Source organism: Papio anubis, chromosome 20 (genome assembly GCF_008728515.1).
Source record: "Papio anubis isolate 15944 chromosome 20, Panubis1.0, whole genome shotgun sequence".
Taxonomy (NCBI): Eukaryota; Metazoa; Chordata; class Mammalia; order Primates; family Cercopithecidae; genus Papio; species Papio anubis.
In genome coordinates this window covers 16,771,148-16,786,380 of record NC_044995.1, presented here as the reverse complement: position 1 = coordinate 16,786,380, position 15,233 = coordinate 16,771,148, and positions in this window count along the sequence as shown.

Here is a 15,233-nt window from a genome sequence, read left to right as displayed (position 1 = left end):
ACAACTATTTCTTCAGAAATCCATTATGCCCTATGACTTGCTTTCAGTCTTTCTTTTCAATTACATCTTTCCCAGCACACACTGTTCCCCTGAAAAACTTTAGGTTTTGTGTATGAAATTATATAATAGCTGAGATTTGCTTTAAAATAATCTGGGGATGATGGTTCTCTACTTTTGCATACATTTGAAATGTTTTGCAATACAGTTTTTAATCAAGTAGTCAGTGTATAGACTATATATAAAAGAAAAACAAAATGATCAGTACTGGCATGGCTATATCTTCAAGAAATGCTGTAGTATGAAAAGGCATGAAGAAAACATGCATAATATGAGACCAATTATTTTATTTTATTTTATTTTATTTTATTTATTTATTTTTTTTTTGAGACGGAGTCTCGCTGTGTCGCCCAGGCTGGAGTGCAGTGGCGCGATCTCGGCTCACTGCAAGCTCCGCCTCCCGGGTTCCCGCCATTCTCCTGCCTCAGCCTCCGAGTAGCTGGGACTACAGGCGCCCGCCACCTCGCCCGGCTATTTTTTTGTATTTTTAGTAGAGACGGGGTTTCACCGTGTTAGCCAGGATGGTCTCGATCTCCTGACCTCGTGATCCACCCGCCTCGGCCTCCCAAAGTGCTGGGATTACAGGCTTGAGCCACCGCGCCCGGCCGAGACCAATTATTTTAAAGACAAAAAAATAAAATTGATCTCATAGGTACACACAAACACTCATAAATGTACTAGAAAATGTCAAAAGAAGGCATTCCTTGTAGGGGGGACACTGGGTTTGGAAGAAATGAGGTCAAGGTATAAATCTGTAATGTCTGAATTTTACACACAAGAAGGTATTATATTACTTAAATGACTTGTATAAACATTTTAAAAATAAAGGTCATAATACAGTAAACAAAGTTTTTTTTTTTGAGACGGAGTCTTGCTCTGTCACCCAGGCTGGAGTGCAGTGGCGCGATCTGGACTCACTGCAAGCTCCGCCTCCTGGGTTCACGGCGTTCTCCTGCCTCAGCCTCCCAAGTAGCTGGGACTACAGGCGCCCGCCACCTCGCCCAGCTAGTTTTTTGTATTCTTTTTAGTAGAGATGGGGTTAGCCAGGATGGTCTCGATCTCCTGACCTCGTGATCCGCCCGTCTCGGCCTCCCAAAGTGCTGGGATTACAGGCTTGAGCCACCGCGCCCGGCACAAATTTTTTTAAAAATTTAATCACAGTTTGGAACCCAACAACCATCCTTCTTGTTACAGAGAGCTCTTTGTAACTATTTTGTGTTCTGTGTTTCTCATTCCTCCAGCAAGGTTCGACCACTCTATACAGCAAGGTGGGTTTGCTCAGCCTCCTCTCTATCCTGGAACATCCCGGCACTTCATAAATTGCCTGTCACAAGGTAAGTGCTCAATAAATGTTCACTGAATGCATAAATTTCAATGCCATGGTTTTATGCCAGGTATTGATAGCCCGGTGTTTCCTTTTAAGGAGATCCACATTTATTCCCTCTCTCCTTCCCTCCCTCCCTTCCCTTCTTTTATACAGAAACATCAGTGTGATTCCTGGCCTTTCTCTCTCCATCACACCCTTCACATGACTGACGGGACAATCCCATGCCTCTACTCTCATAGAACAGCCACGGCGTGGCCACTTCTCATCGTCTGCCAGTTCACTGAGAGCAGCTTTGTGTTGACTACTAAGTGTCTGGCTTAGAGCAGATGCTCGACAGCTCCTTCTCTGAGAAAGAAATACCTCTTCCTCTAACTTCTTCCTGGAATTCAAACCAGAGAGTGCTTCTCAGGAATTATCAGTTGACTGAGTGGTGAGATATGTCCGGGCTATGGATTTCATTTGAATCTCTTAATAGTTTTGTGGCTAGAAGAGAAAATGAAACAAAAATGGATTTTCAGCTGGGTTGACAAGTTCAGTCAGTAGAACAAGTAAAGGAACATTCTGGGGAACAGATGCAGAGTGTGGCCAGGCTGTCATTATGAGTGTGACAGTGTTCACCAGCTGAGCTGGCCTTTGTTCTCAAGAAAATCTTGTCATGCATAATCCAAACATTAATTATATCATTGACATACAAAAAAAAAAAAAAAAAAAAAACAACAACCATTGTGTCATTCTGATGCCTTTGCATAAGTCCATTATATCATTATTATGTTTTGCATCCTCATAGCTTAGATCCCATTTATGAATGATAACATACAATGTTTGGTTTTCCATTCCTAAGTTACTTCACTTAGAATAATGGTCTCCAGTTTTATCCAGGTTGCTGTGAACGCCAATAGTTTGTTCCTTTTCGTGGCTGAGTAGTATTCCATGGTATACATATACATCCCAATTTCTTTATCCACTCGTTGATTGATGGACATTTGAGCTGGTTTTATATTTTTGCAATTGCAAATTGTGCTGCCATAAATGTGTGTGCAAGAATCTTTTTAAAATAATGATTTATTTTCCTCTGGGTAGAGACCTAGTAGTGGGACTGCTGGATCAAATGGTAGTTCTACTTTTAGTTCTTGAAGAATTCTCCACACTGTTTTCCATAGTGGTTGTACTAGTTTACATTCCCACCAGCAGTGTAAAAGTGTTCCCTTTTCAACGCATCCCCACCAACATCTACTTTTTAAATATTTTTTTATTTTGGCCATTCTTGCAGGAGCAAGGTGGTATTGTACTGTGGTTTTGATTTGCATTTCCCTGATCATTAGTGATGTTGAGCATTTTTTCATATGTTTTTTGGCCACTTGTTTATCTTCTTTTGAGAATTTTCTATTCAGGTCCTTGGCCCACTTTTTGATAGGACTATTTAGTTTATTCACGATCATTTGTTTGAGTTCCTTGTAGATTCTGGGTATTAGTCCTTTGTTAGACGTACAGGTTGCAAAGATTTTCTGCCACTCTGTGGGTTGTGTGTTTACTCTCCGGATTGCTTCTTCTGCTGTGCAGAAGTTTTTGGTTTAATTAAGTCCCATCTATTTATCTTTTTGCTTTTGTTGCATTTGTTTTAGAGTTATTGATCATGAGGCCTTTGCCTAAGTCAGTGTCTGGAAGGATTTTTCTGATGTTATCTTCTAGAATTTTTACAGTTTTGGGTCTTAGATTTAAGTCTTCATCCATCTTGAGCTGATTTTTTGTATAAGATGGGAAGTGAGGATCCAGTTTCCTTCTTCTACATGTGGCTTGCCAATTATCCCAGCACCATTTGTTGAATAGGGCATCATTTCCCCCACTTTATATTTTTGTTTACTTTGTCAAAGATCAGTTGGCAGTAACTATTTGACTTTATATCTGGGTTTTCTATTCCGTTCTATTGGTCTATTGACTTTTGTACCAGTACCATGCTGTTTTGATGACTATGACCTTATATTAACAGTATGGCTTGAAGTCAGGTAATGTGATGCCTCCACATTTGTTCTTTTTGCTGAGTCTTGCTTTGGTATGTGGGCTCTTTTTGGTTCCATATGAATTTTAGGATTGTTTTTTCTAGTTCTGTGAAAAATGATGGTGGTATTTTGATAGGAATTGCATGGAATTTGTAGATTGCTTTTGGCAGTATGGTCATTTTCACAATGTTGAAATTTCACATGGGATGCTAGAGCATGGGATGTGTTTCCATTTGTGTCATCTATGATTTCTTTCAGCAGTGTTTTGTAGTTTTCCTCGTAGAGGTCTTTCACCTCCTTGGTTAGGTATATTCCTAAGTATTTTATTTATTTTGTTGCAGCTATTGTAAAAGGGGTTGTGTTCTTGATTTGTTTCTCAGCTTAGTTGCTGTTGATGTATAGCAGAGCTACTAGTTTGTGAACATTAATTTTGTATCCCTGAAATTTTGTTGAGTTTATTTTTCAGCTCTAGGAGCTTTTGGAGGAGTCTTTAGAATTTTCTAGGTATACAATCTTATCATCAGCAAACAGCGACAGTTTGACTTCATCTTTACTGATTTGGATGCCCTTTATTTCTTTCTCTTGTCTGATTGCTCTGGCTAGGGCTTCCAGTTCTATGTTGAATAGAAGTGGTGAGAGTGGGCATCATTGTCTTGTTGCAGTTCTCAGAGGGGATGCTTTCAACTTTTTCCCGTTCAGTATTATATTGGCTGTGGGTTTGTCATAGACGGCTTTTACTACTTTAAGTTATGTCCCTTCTATAGCTATTATGCTGAGGGTTGTAACCATAAAGCGGTGCTGGATTTTGTCCAATGCTTTTTCTGCATCTGTTGAGATGATAATGTGATATTTGTTTTTAATTCTGTTTACATGGTGTATCACGTTTATTGATTTGTGTATGTTAAACCATGATTGCATTTTTTGGTATGCAGGGATGCAGTAGGTTTCATCTGATCGTAGTGGATTACCTTTCTGATAAGCTGTTGGATTTGGTTAGCTAGTACTTTGTTGAGAATTTTTGCATGTATATTCATCAGTGATATTGGCCTGTACTTTTCTTTTTTTGTTATGTCCTTTCTTGGCTTTGGTATTAGGGTGATATTGGCTTCATAGAATGATTTAGGGAGGATTTCCTCTTTATCTCGTGAAATAGTGTCAACAGGATTCATACTGATTCTTCTTTGAATGTCTGATAGAATTCAGCTGTGAATCTGTCTGATCCTGGACTTTTTGGTTGACAATTTTTTGTAGGATTTCAATCTGACTGCTTGTTATTGGTCTTTTCAGGGTTTCTAATTCTTCCTGGTTTAATCTAGGAGGGTTGTATATTTCCAGGAATTTATCCATCTCCTCTAGGTTTTCTAGTTTACCCACAGAAAGGTGCTCATGGCAGCCTTGAGTGATCTTTTTGTATTTCTGTGGTACTGGTGGTAATATCTCCCATTTTATTTCTAATTGAGCTTATTTGGATCTTCTCTGTTCTTTTTTGGTTAATATTGCTAATGATCCATCAATTTTATTTATCTTTTCAAAGAATCAGCTTTTGGTCTCATTTATCTTTTGTATTTTTTTCGTTTCAATGTCATTTAGTTCTGCTCTGATCTTGGTTATTTCTTTTCTGCTGGGTTTGGCTTTGGTTTGTTCTTGTTTCTCTAGTTCCTTCAGGTGTGACCTTAGATTGTTTATTTGTGCTCCGTCAAATTCTTTGATGCAGGCATTTAAGGCTTTGAACTTTCCTCTTAGCACTGCCTTTGCTGTATCCCAGAGATTTCTATATGTTTTTGGTACCTTGTGTCACTATTATCATTCCATTCAAAGAATTTTTTAATTTCCATCTTGATTTCATCCTTGTCCCAACAATCATTCAGGAGCAGGTTATTTAATTTCTATGTATTTGCATAGTTTTGAGGGCTCCTTTTGGAGTTGATTTTCAACTTAATCCCACTGTGTTCTGAAAGAGCACTTGATAGAATTTCAATTTTCTTAAATTTATTGAGACTTGTTTTGTGGCCTATCACATAGTCTGTCTTGGAGAATGTTTCATCTGCTGACCAATAGAATGTATATTCTGCAGCTGTTGGGTAGAATGTTCAAATATCTGGTAAGTCCAAGCTATGGTTCAAATCCATTGCTCTATCAGCCACTGAAAATAGACATACACGTTTATTATTGCAATAGCAAAATGCTACAAGCTGGGTTGACCTTATAAAGTCTTCCTTTTCTGGGAAAAAATCCATTAACAATTTCAAATAACTAAATAAAGAATGGACAGACAGTTAATAAAACTATAATAAGAGAATCTTGCTAGTCATTCTTTCTTCTTCTCTTCCAATCACATTACATCTTCAATCCGGGATATACAGTTTGCTCTTCCTTTAAAACTTATTAATATTCTGACCAATTCTACCAGCTCTGCTTCCATGATGCCAACCAAACAGGATCAAAGGCATCTAATGGTTTTTTCTTAAAGGGAGTAGTTTGATTGCCAGGACCTACCGAGACCAAAAATATTAAGAAAACTTCTGAAAATACTGTAAAAGAATTATCTTTAAATAGTGAACCAAAAAAGCCCTTCCATTTGCATAGTTGCTTCAACAAAACTGCAAATTTACCATCAATTAAAACTGTAAATACAGGCAATAAAGGAAAGTCCATCATTTCATCTTATTCTTCTATTAGCTGTGACTACATTTCTTCGCTTCCTCTTGTCACAAATCTCCTTGAAAGAAGTGCCTATTCCTTAAGCATTATTAATAATAAAATAAAAAACAACAGATGTTGGCATGGATGCAAAGAAAAGGGAATGCTAATACACTGTTGGTGGGAACATAATTGGTTGTACCTCTATGGAAAACAGTATGGCGATATCTCCACAAATTAAAAAAAGACCTACTATTCCACCCAGTAATCCCAATACTCAGTATATACACCCCCAAAAAGAAGTCATTATATGAAAAGACATCTAAACTCTTATGTTTATTGCAGCACTATTCACAATAGGAAAGTCACAGAATCAAAGTAAGTGTCCATCAACAGTTGATTGAATAAAGAAAGTGTGCTACGTATACACCAGGGAACACTAAGTAGCCACAAAAAAATGAAATTCTATCCTTTGCAGTAACATGGATGGAGCTGGAGACTATTATCCTATGTGAACTAACTCAGAAGCAGAAAGTCAAATACTGCATGTTCTCACTTACAAGTTGGGAGGCAAACGATGGGTACATATGGACATAAAAATAGAAATAATAGACAATGGGGGCTCCAGAATGGGGCAGAGAGAGGAGGGAGTGAGGGTTGACAGATTATCTATTGAACACGATGTTCAGTATTTGAGTGACGGGCACACTAGAAGCCCAATCCCTACCATTATGCAATATGTTCAGGAGAAAAAAAAACATGCACATGTGCCCCCAAATCTAAAATTAAAAAAAAATCTAACCCTCTTTATGCAGGGTTTAAAGGATAAAATAAAGTATAACTATGCAAGCCTTCATATAATAATAGATGAGAATATATATATTGATTACTCAAAAGGAAAAAAGAACTACATAGTCTTACTTTCTTCTAATTTCTTCATTCATCTCCCCTCAAACTCAGTCTGAATGACCTTCTACCCTTCCGCCTCATAGAAATGATTCTGTAAAAGCCATTAATGGCCTGCGTATTGCTCAATACAATGGTCAGCGGTCAGGCCTCATCTAACTTAACCTGCCAGTTGATTATTCCTTCCTCCTTGATAAACTTTATTTACTTAGCTACCAGGGCACTGAACTCTCTCGGTTTCTTCTCATCTCACTGTTTGCTCCATCTCAGTGTCCCTTACTGCTTCCTCTTTTTCTCCTGACTTCTTTATCTTGGATTGACCCAATGCTGTTTCTCTTCCTTTTTTAGCTGTAATTACACCCTTGGTGATGGCAATCTCTCAGATTTGAAATGTTATCTATCTGTTACAACCCTCCAATATATATCCCCAGTCCAAATCTCTCTACTAAACTCTAAACCCATATATTCAACTCTCTCAAGCACTTGGACATACAAAAGCATCTCAAGTTCAAGATTCCCAAAGCTGAGCTTCTGATAACCTTCCCCCTTAAACGTGTTCTATCCACAGCTTTGCCAATCTCAGTTGATGGCTTATTCAACACAGTGCCTTGGGCCAAATCCTGGTAATTACTCTCAATTATTCCCCTTTTATCACATCCCACATCCAATCCACCAGAAAATACAGTTTGCACTTTAAAAAAAACCATATAAATATTCTGACCAATTCTACCAGATCCATTTCTATGATGCCAAAAACTCAGGATTAAATACATCCAATGATTGTTTCAAGAGACAGATGTTTGTTTATTAGGGGACATTGAAAACAGCGCCGCGTGTATTTTCTGGAGCCAGTATTTCTTACCACAAGTGGTTTGCCGTAGGAGCCCTCCTATTATTCTCCACTCCAGGGAACATAATGCAATCAGTGTGTGTGTAAGTAAACCTAAGACACAGTTGAAGATGAAAAGATGATTTTGTTAGTTTGAAAGCCAATTATGAAGGCAGAGGAGCAAGATGGTAGAATAGAAGGCTCCGCTGATCATCCCCCATGGAAGGACAACAGGTTAACAAGGACCTGCCCAGAAAAAACACCTTCATAAGAACCAAAACCAGGTGAGCACTTATAGTACCTGGTTTTAACTTCATATCCCTGAAAGAGGCACTGAAAAGATAGAAAAAACAGCCCTGAATCGGGGGCATCATCTCCACCCACCTCCCCACCCCCACCCCACACACTCCCTGGCAGCAACAGTGTGGTACAGAGAGCATCTCTGGGCAGTGGTGGAGGGAGAACAGCGATTGTGAGGCAATGGACTTAGTGCTGTCCTGCTAGAGTAGAAAAAAGAACTGGACCAAACTTGGCTGATGCCTGCCCTGAAGGGTAAGCCCCGGTCCAGGCAGCATTCACAAGTTGACTTAAGGGCTTTTGGGTCGTAAGGGTACATCAGTGGTAGACTGGCAGTACTCCTCATGGCCTGGAGAGGCAATGGCTACAGAATCAGCCTTAGGAAAGGCGCCGGAAGAGTGGGAAGGACTGTGTCATGTAGTTTGAGTGTCAGCTCAGCCGCAATATAATAGAACACTAGGTAGACTTCTAAGGATTTTTGAGTCCAGTCCCTGACTCCCAGTTGGGACTTCTGGACCCACCTGGTGCCTGGGAGATCTCCTTGACCTAAAGGGAAAAACACAGGCCTCGCTGGTTTTGCCGCCTGCTGATACTAGAGCCCCAGGGCCTTGAGTAAACATAGGTAGCAGCCTGGCAGTGGTTACGGCAGATGTTGGGGGAGACTCATGCTGTGCTGCCATCGGGTATGACCTAGCACGCTTATAGTGGTGGTAGCCACAGGGGTGTTTGTGATACCCTTCCCCCAGCTCCAGGCAGCTCAGCACGGAAAGATTCTGTATGTTTGGGAGAAATTTAGGGAAGAGAGCAGAGTCTCTGCCTGGTAATCCAGAGAACACTCCTGGATCTTGTCCAAGACCATCAAGGCCATACCTCTAAGAATCTGTAAAACACAAATCTCCTTGAAAGAAGTGCCTATCACTGACGTTTATTGCGGCACTATTCACAATAGCAAAGACTTGGAACCAACCCAAATGTCCGTCAATAATAGACTGGATTGAGAAAATGTGGCACATATATATCATGGAATACTATGAAGCCATAAAAAAGGATGAGTTCATGTCCTTTGCAGGGACCTGGATGAAGCTGGAAACCATCATTCTCAGCAAACTGTCACAAGACCGGAAAACCAAACACCACATGTTCTCACTCATAAGTGGAAGTTGAACAATGAGAACACATGGACACAGGGAGGGGGACACAACACACTGGGGCCTGTCAGGGAGTCGGGGGCTAGGGGAAGGATAACATTAGGAGAAATACCTAATATAGGTGACGGGTTGATAAGTGCAGCAAACCACCATGGCACGGGTATACCTATGTAACAAACCTGCTCGTTCTGCACATGTACCCCAGAAGTTAAAGTACAATAATAATAAAAAAAAAAAAAAAAAAGGAAAGAAGTGCCTATTTCTTGAGTATTATCACGTTATTGGGCTTGGGGCATCCAATGAAGTAGGTACAGCTTAGGTCACCACACCCAAATCCTTTCAAACATCTAGAAAGCCTTCCCAGGAAGGACGGCTACAAATAAGCAGAGCCAGTGAAGGCTACAATAAATACCTAACCTTCCAATGCATACACACCGAATAACATCTACCAGCATTAACACCAACCAGGAAAACATGGTCTCACCAGATGAGCTAAATAAGGGACCAGGGACCAGTCTTGAAGAAACAGAGATATGTGTCCATCTATACAGAGAATTCAAAATAGCTGTGTTGAGGAAACTCAAAGAAATTCAAGATAACATAAGGGGAATTTGGAATTCTATTAGATGTATTTAACAGAGATTGAAATAAAAAGGAAGCCAATTAAACTGCTTCACTGACATGTTTCCAGATTCAAGGTCTGTAAACCACTTTTTTCAATGATTGTATGAAGCAGAAAGTTGATGTCAAGGTAACCAGCAGCGTGACCCAGGTACCACATCAAGGGCTTTGAATTACTTTCAGCAGAGTCAATCCCAGTGCTGTCAAGCAAACAATAGTAGAGTGAAGCCAACAATCTCACGAATACTTCTGAAAATATTGGGAAAGAATTTTCTTTAAATAGTGAACAGCAACAACAAAAAACCCTTCCATTTGTCGAGTTACTTCAATAAAACTGCAACCTCACCATCAATTAAAACTTCAAGGCCAGAGCAATAAAGAAATGTCCGTCTCTTGATCTCATTCTTCTGCTAGCTACAGCCCCATTTCTTTGCCTCCTCTTGCCACAAGTCTCCCTGAAGGAAGTGCCTAGTCTTTGGGTAATATTAAAAAGTCAAAAAGCAACAGATGTTGGTGTGGATGCAGAGAAAAGGGAATGCTTGTACACTCTTCGTGGGAAGGTATGTTGGTTCTACCTCGATAGAAGACAGTTTGGAGATATCTCAAGGGATCAAAACCAAAGCTACATTTTGACTTAGCAATCCCACTATTGAGCACCCCCCCAAAGGAAAAGAAATGATGATATAAAAAAGACACCTGGACTTGTATGTTTATTACAGCACTATTCACAATAGCAAATTCATGGGACCAACCTAAGTGTCTATCAACACTTGACTGGATAAAGAAAATCTGCTACATATACACCGTAGAACACTATGTAGCCATGAAAAGCATGAAATCTTGTCTTTGGCAGAAACATGGATGAAGCTGGAGTCTATTATCCTAAGTGAACTAACTCGGAAGCAGAAAATCAAATACTGCATGTTCTCACTTCTACAGGGGAGGTGAATGATGAGTACACATGAACATAAAAATGGAAATAATAGACACTGGGGACTCCAGGAAGTGCAAAGAGAGGAGGGAGTGAGGATAGAAAGACTGCCTTCTGAACACAATGTTCAGTATTCGGGTGATGGGTACCCCAGAAGCCCTATCCCTGCCATTATGCAATACACCCATGTAACAAACATGCACATGTACACCCTGAATGCAAAAGTTTTGGAAAAAAAAAAAGAATCTTGACTTTCTTTATGCAGGGTTTAGAGGGTAAAATAATTAAAGCATATGCAAGCTTTCATATAATAATAGATGATAAAATCATATTGATTACTCAAAAGGAAAAAACTGCCTATTCTCACTTTTTTAATATTTTCTTCCTTCATTTCTTTTGAAACTCAGTGTGAAATGGCCTTCTCTCTTTCCACCTCATAGAAATGATTTCTGTGAAAGTCATTAATGGCGTGCACATTTCTAAACACAATGGTCAGTTATCAGTCCTCATCTTACTTAACTTGTCAGTTGATTGCTCTTTCCTCCTTGATAAACTTTCTTCACTTAGCCACCAGGACGCTGGAATCTCTTGGTTCTTCCATCTCAGTGTCCTCTACTGCTTCCCTCCTTTTCTCTTGACCTCTTTATCTTGGATTGACCCAATGCTGTTCCCCTTCTCTTTTGTAGCTGCACTTACTCCCTCGATAACCTCAACCTCTCAAGTTTGAAATATTATCTGTTACAAGCCCCAAATTTATATCTCCAATTTAGACCTCTCTACTAAACTCTGATCTGATATAGTAAACTCTCTGCACTTGGTCATATAACAGGCATGTCAAGTTCAAGATTCCCAAAGCTGATCTCTTGATATCCTTCTCCCTTAAATGTGTTCCATCCACAGCTTGGCCAAACTCAGTTTATGAATTCTTCACCCGTCCAGTGTCTTGGGCAAAAATCTTGGTGGTCATTCTTTATTCTCTTTACATCACACCCCACATCCAATTCACCAAGAAATACAGTTGGCTCTTCCTTTAAAATATATCAGTATTCTGACCTATTCTACCATCATCCACTTCTAGGATGCCAACAAAACAAGATTAAATACATCTAATGGCTGTTTTCAGAAAGAGTTGTTTGTGTTCTGGGACCCACCGAAGAAATGCTACTGATGTACCTTCTGGGGGATAATATTTCCTACGTGACTGCTGCTGTAAGGACTCTCCTATTATTCTCCACTCCAGGGACCATCAAACAATTGGTGTGTGCATAAGTAAACCTAAGACACAGGTGGAAATGTAAATATGATTTTGTTAGTTTGAAAGCCAATTACGAAGACAGAGGAGCAAGATGGTGGAATAGAAGGTTCCACTGATTATCCCCCCTACAAAGATGCCAAGTTAACAAGTATCTAATTCAAAAACAAACAAACAAACAAACAAACAAACAAACCTTCATAAGAACCAATAATCAAGTGAGCATTTGTAGATTCTGGTTTTAACTTTATCTTGCTGAAAGAGGGACTGAAGAGAGAAAAAAACCAGTCCTGAATCTCTGGTACCACCTCCCCCAGCACTCCCTGGCAGCAGCATAGCGGTACAGAGGTCTCTGGGAGCTGGGAGAGGAAGAACACAGCACTGGTGAGGCATTGAACTCAGTGCCGTCCTGTTAGAGCAGAAAGGAAAACTGGACCACATTCAGCTGACCCCTGCTCACGGAGGAAGCATTTAAACTAGTGCTAGCCAGAGGGGAATCAGATCCCAGTGATCTTGAACTTGAGTGAACTTGAGAATCTCACCACTGACAGCTACAGCATTCTGTGTCTCCAAGGAACCTGGAAAGGCAGTCTAGGCTGTAAGGACTGCAACTCTTAGGCTAGTCCTAGTGCTCAACGAGGGCCAGAAACAGGGGACTTGGAAACAGTGCACATGCCAGAAACAGTGCACATGACATACCAAAACACCAGCTTGGGCAGCCAAGGGAGTACCGGCATCTCCTCCCCTAACTCCAAGCTGCACAGCTCACAGCTCCAAAACAGACCCCTTTCTTTCACTTGAGGGGAGGAGAGGGAAGAATGGGGAAGGCTTTGCCTTGCATCTAGGATATCACCTCAGCCACAGCAGGATAGGGCACTGGTTGGAGGCATGAGGCCCTCTTTCCAGGCCCTAGCTCGCAGATGGCATTTCTAGACACACCCTGTGTCAGAAGGAAACTTGCTGTCTTCAAGGAAAGGACTCATTCCTGGAAGCATTCATCACCTGCTAACTGAATAGTCATTTATCACCTTGGACTCCGAATAACATGCAGCGATACCCAGGTACTATGCTGAGGGCCGTGGGTGAGCCTCTGAGACCTGCAGCTTCAGCTGAGACTCAGCACATTCCCATCTGTGGTTGTTATGGGGCAGGGCTCTTGCTTGAGTAAAGCAGAGGGAAAAGTAAAGGGGACTTGGTCTTGCACCTTAGGTACCAGCATGACCACAGGGAGTAGAGCACCAATCGAGGTCTTGGAGTCACTGACTCTAGGACTTGACTCTTGAACAGCAATTCTGAACCCGCCCTGGGTCAGAGGAGAGCCCACTGCCCTGGAAGGTGAGCCCCAGGCCAGGCAACATTCACTACAAGCTGACCTAGGAGCTGCTGAGCCCTAAGAGAACATCAAAGGGAGTCTGGCAGTGTTCCTTGTGGCCTGGGGTGGCAGTGGCTATGGGGTGACCATGGCCTTTGGAAAGAGCAGGAAGAGTGCCAGCTCAGCCACAATACAACAGAACACCAGGTAGGCTTCTAAGGTTTTTGACTCCAGTCCCTGACTCCTAGATGGCACTTCTGGACCCACCTAGGGCCTGGGGGACTTTGCTACCTGCCTATATTAGAGCCCCAGGTTCTTGAGCAAACATAGGCAGCAGCCAGGCAGTGGTTACAGAAAGCCTTGCGGGAGAACCAGTACTGTGCTGGCTTCAGGTCTGACCCACAGCAGTCATAGTGGTTGTGGCCACAATGGTGTTTGTGTCACCTTTCCACAGCTCCAGGCAGCCCAGCACAGAGAGACTCTGTGTTTGGGAGAAATTAAGGGAATAGAACAAGAGTCTCTGCCTTGTAACTCAAAGAATTCTCCTGGATCTTGTCCAAGACCATCAATGCGGTACCTCTAAGAGTTTGCAAGAAGCATCACGTTACTGGGCTTGGGGTATCCTCTAAAGCAGATACTGCTTAGATCACCACATCCGAGTTCTTTCAAATATCCAGAAAGCCTTCCCAAAAAGAATGGCTACAAATAAGCCCAGACAGTGAAGACTACCACAAATACGTAACCCTCCAATGCCTAGACACTGAAGAACATCTATTGGCATCAACACCATCCAGGAAAACATGACCTCACCAGATGAACTAAATAAGGCACCAGGGACCAATCTTGGAGAAATAGAGGGATGTGACCTTTCAGGCAGAGAAAAATAGCCGTGTTGAGGAAACTCAAAGAAATTCAAGATAACACAAAGATGGAATTCAGAATGCTTTCAGAAGTATTTAACAAAGAAATTGAAATAATAAAAAAGAAAGACAGTTAAACTTCTCCACTGACATGTTTCCAGATTCAAGGTCTATAAGCCACTTTTTTCAATGCTTGTCTGAAGCAGAAAGTTGATTTCAGGATATTAGCAAATAAAAATATAGTGAGGCCAACAATCTTAAGGATGCTTCACAAAAAATGGTGAAAAAATTTTCTTGAAATAGTGAACAAAAAATAAAAGCCTTTCCATTTGTGGAGCTGCTTCAATAAAACTGCAACTTCTCCGTCAATTTAATTTTTTTGTTTTGTTTTGTTTTGTTTTGTTTGAGACGGAGTCTCGCTCTATCGCCCAGGCTGGAGTGCAGTGGCACGATCTCCGCTCACTGTAAGCTCCGCCCCCCAATTCATGCCATTCTCCTGCCTCAGCCTCCTGAGTAGCTGGGACTACAGGGACCCGCCACTGCGCCTGGCTAATTTTTTTTGTACTTTTAGTAGAGACGGGGTTTCACTGTGTTAGCCAGGGTGGTCTCGATCTCCTGACCTCGTGATCCATCCACCTTGGCCTCCCAAAGTGCTGGGCACTTAAAACTTTTAATCCAGACAATACAGAGAAGTCCATCTTTGATCTCATTCTTCTGCTAGATGTGGCTCCATTTCTTTTCTTCCTCTTGGGTGTTATTAATAAAACGTCAAAAACAACAGATGTTGGCATGGATGCAGAGGAAAGGGAATGCTTGTACACTGTTTGTGGGAAGGTAGATTGGTTCTACCTTTATGAAAATCAGTGTGTACATATCTCAAGGAATTAAACATAGAGTTCGCCTTTGACCCAACAGTACCTACCCAAAGGAAAAGAAACACCTGCACTCCTATGTTTATTTTTATTTACTTTTTAAAAAAATTTTATTTATTTGTTTATTTTTTGAGTTTTGCTTTTGTTGCCCAGGCTGGAGTGCAATGGCATGATCTCGGCTCAC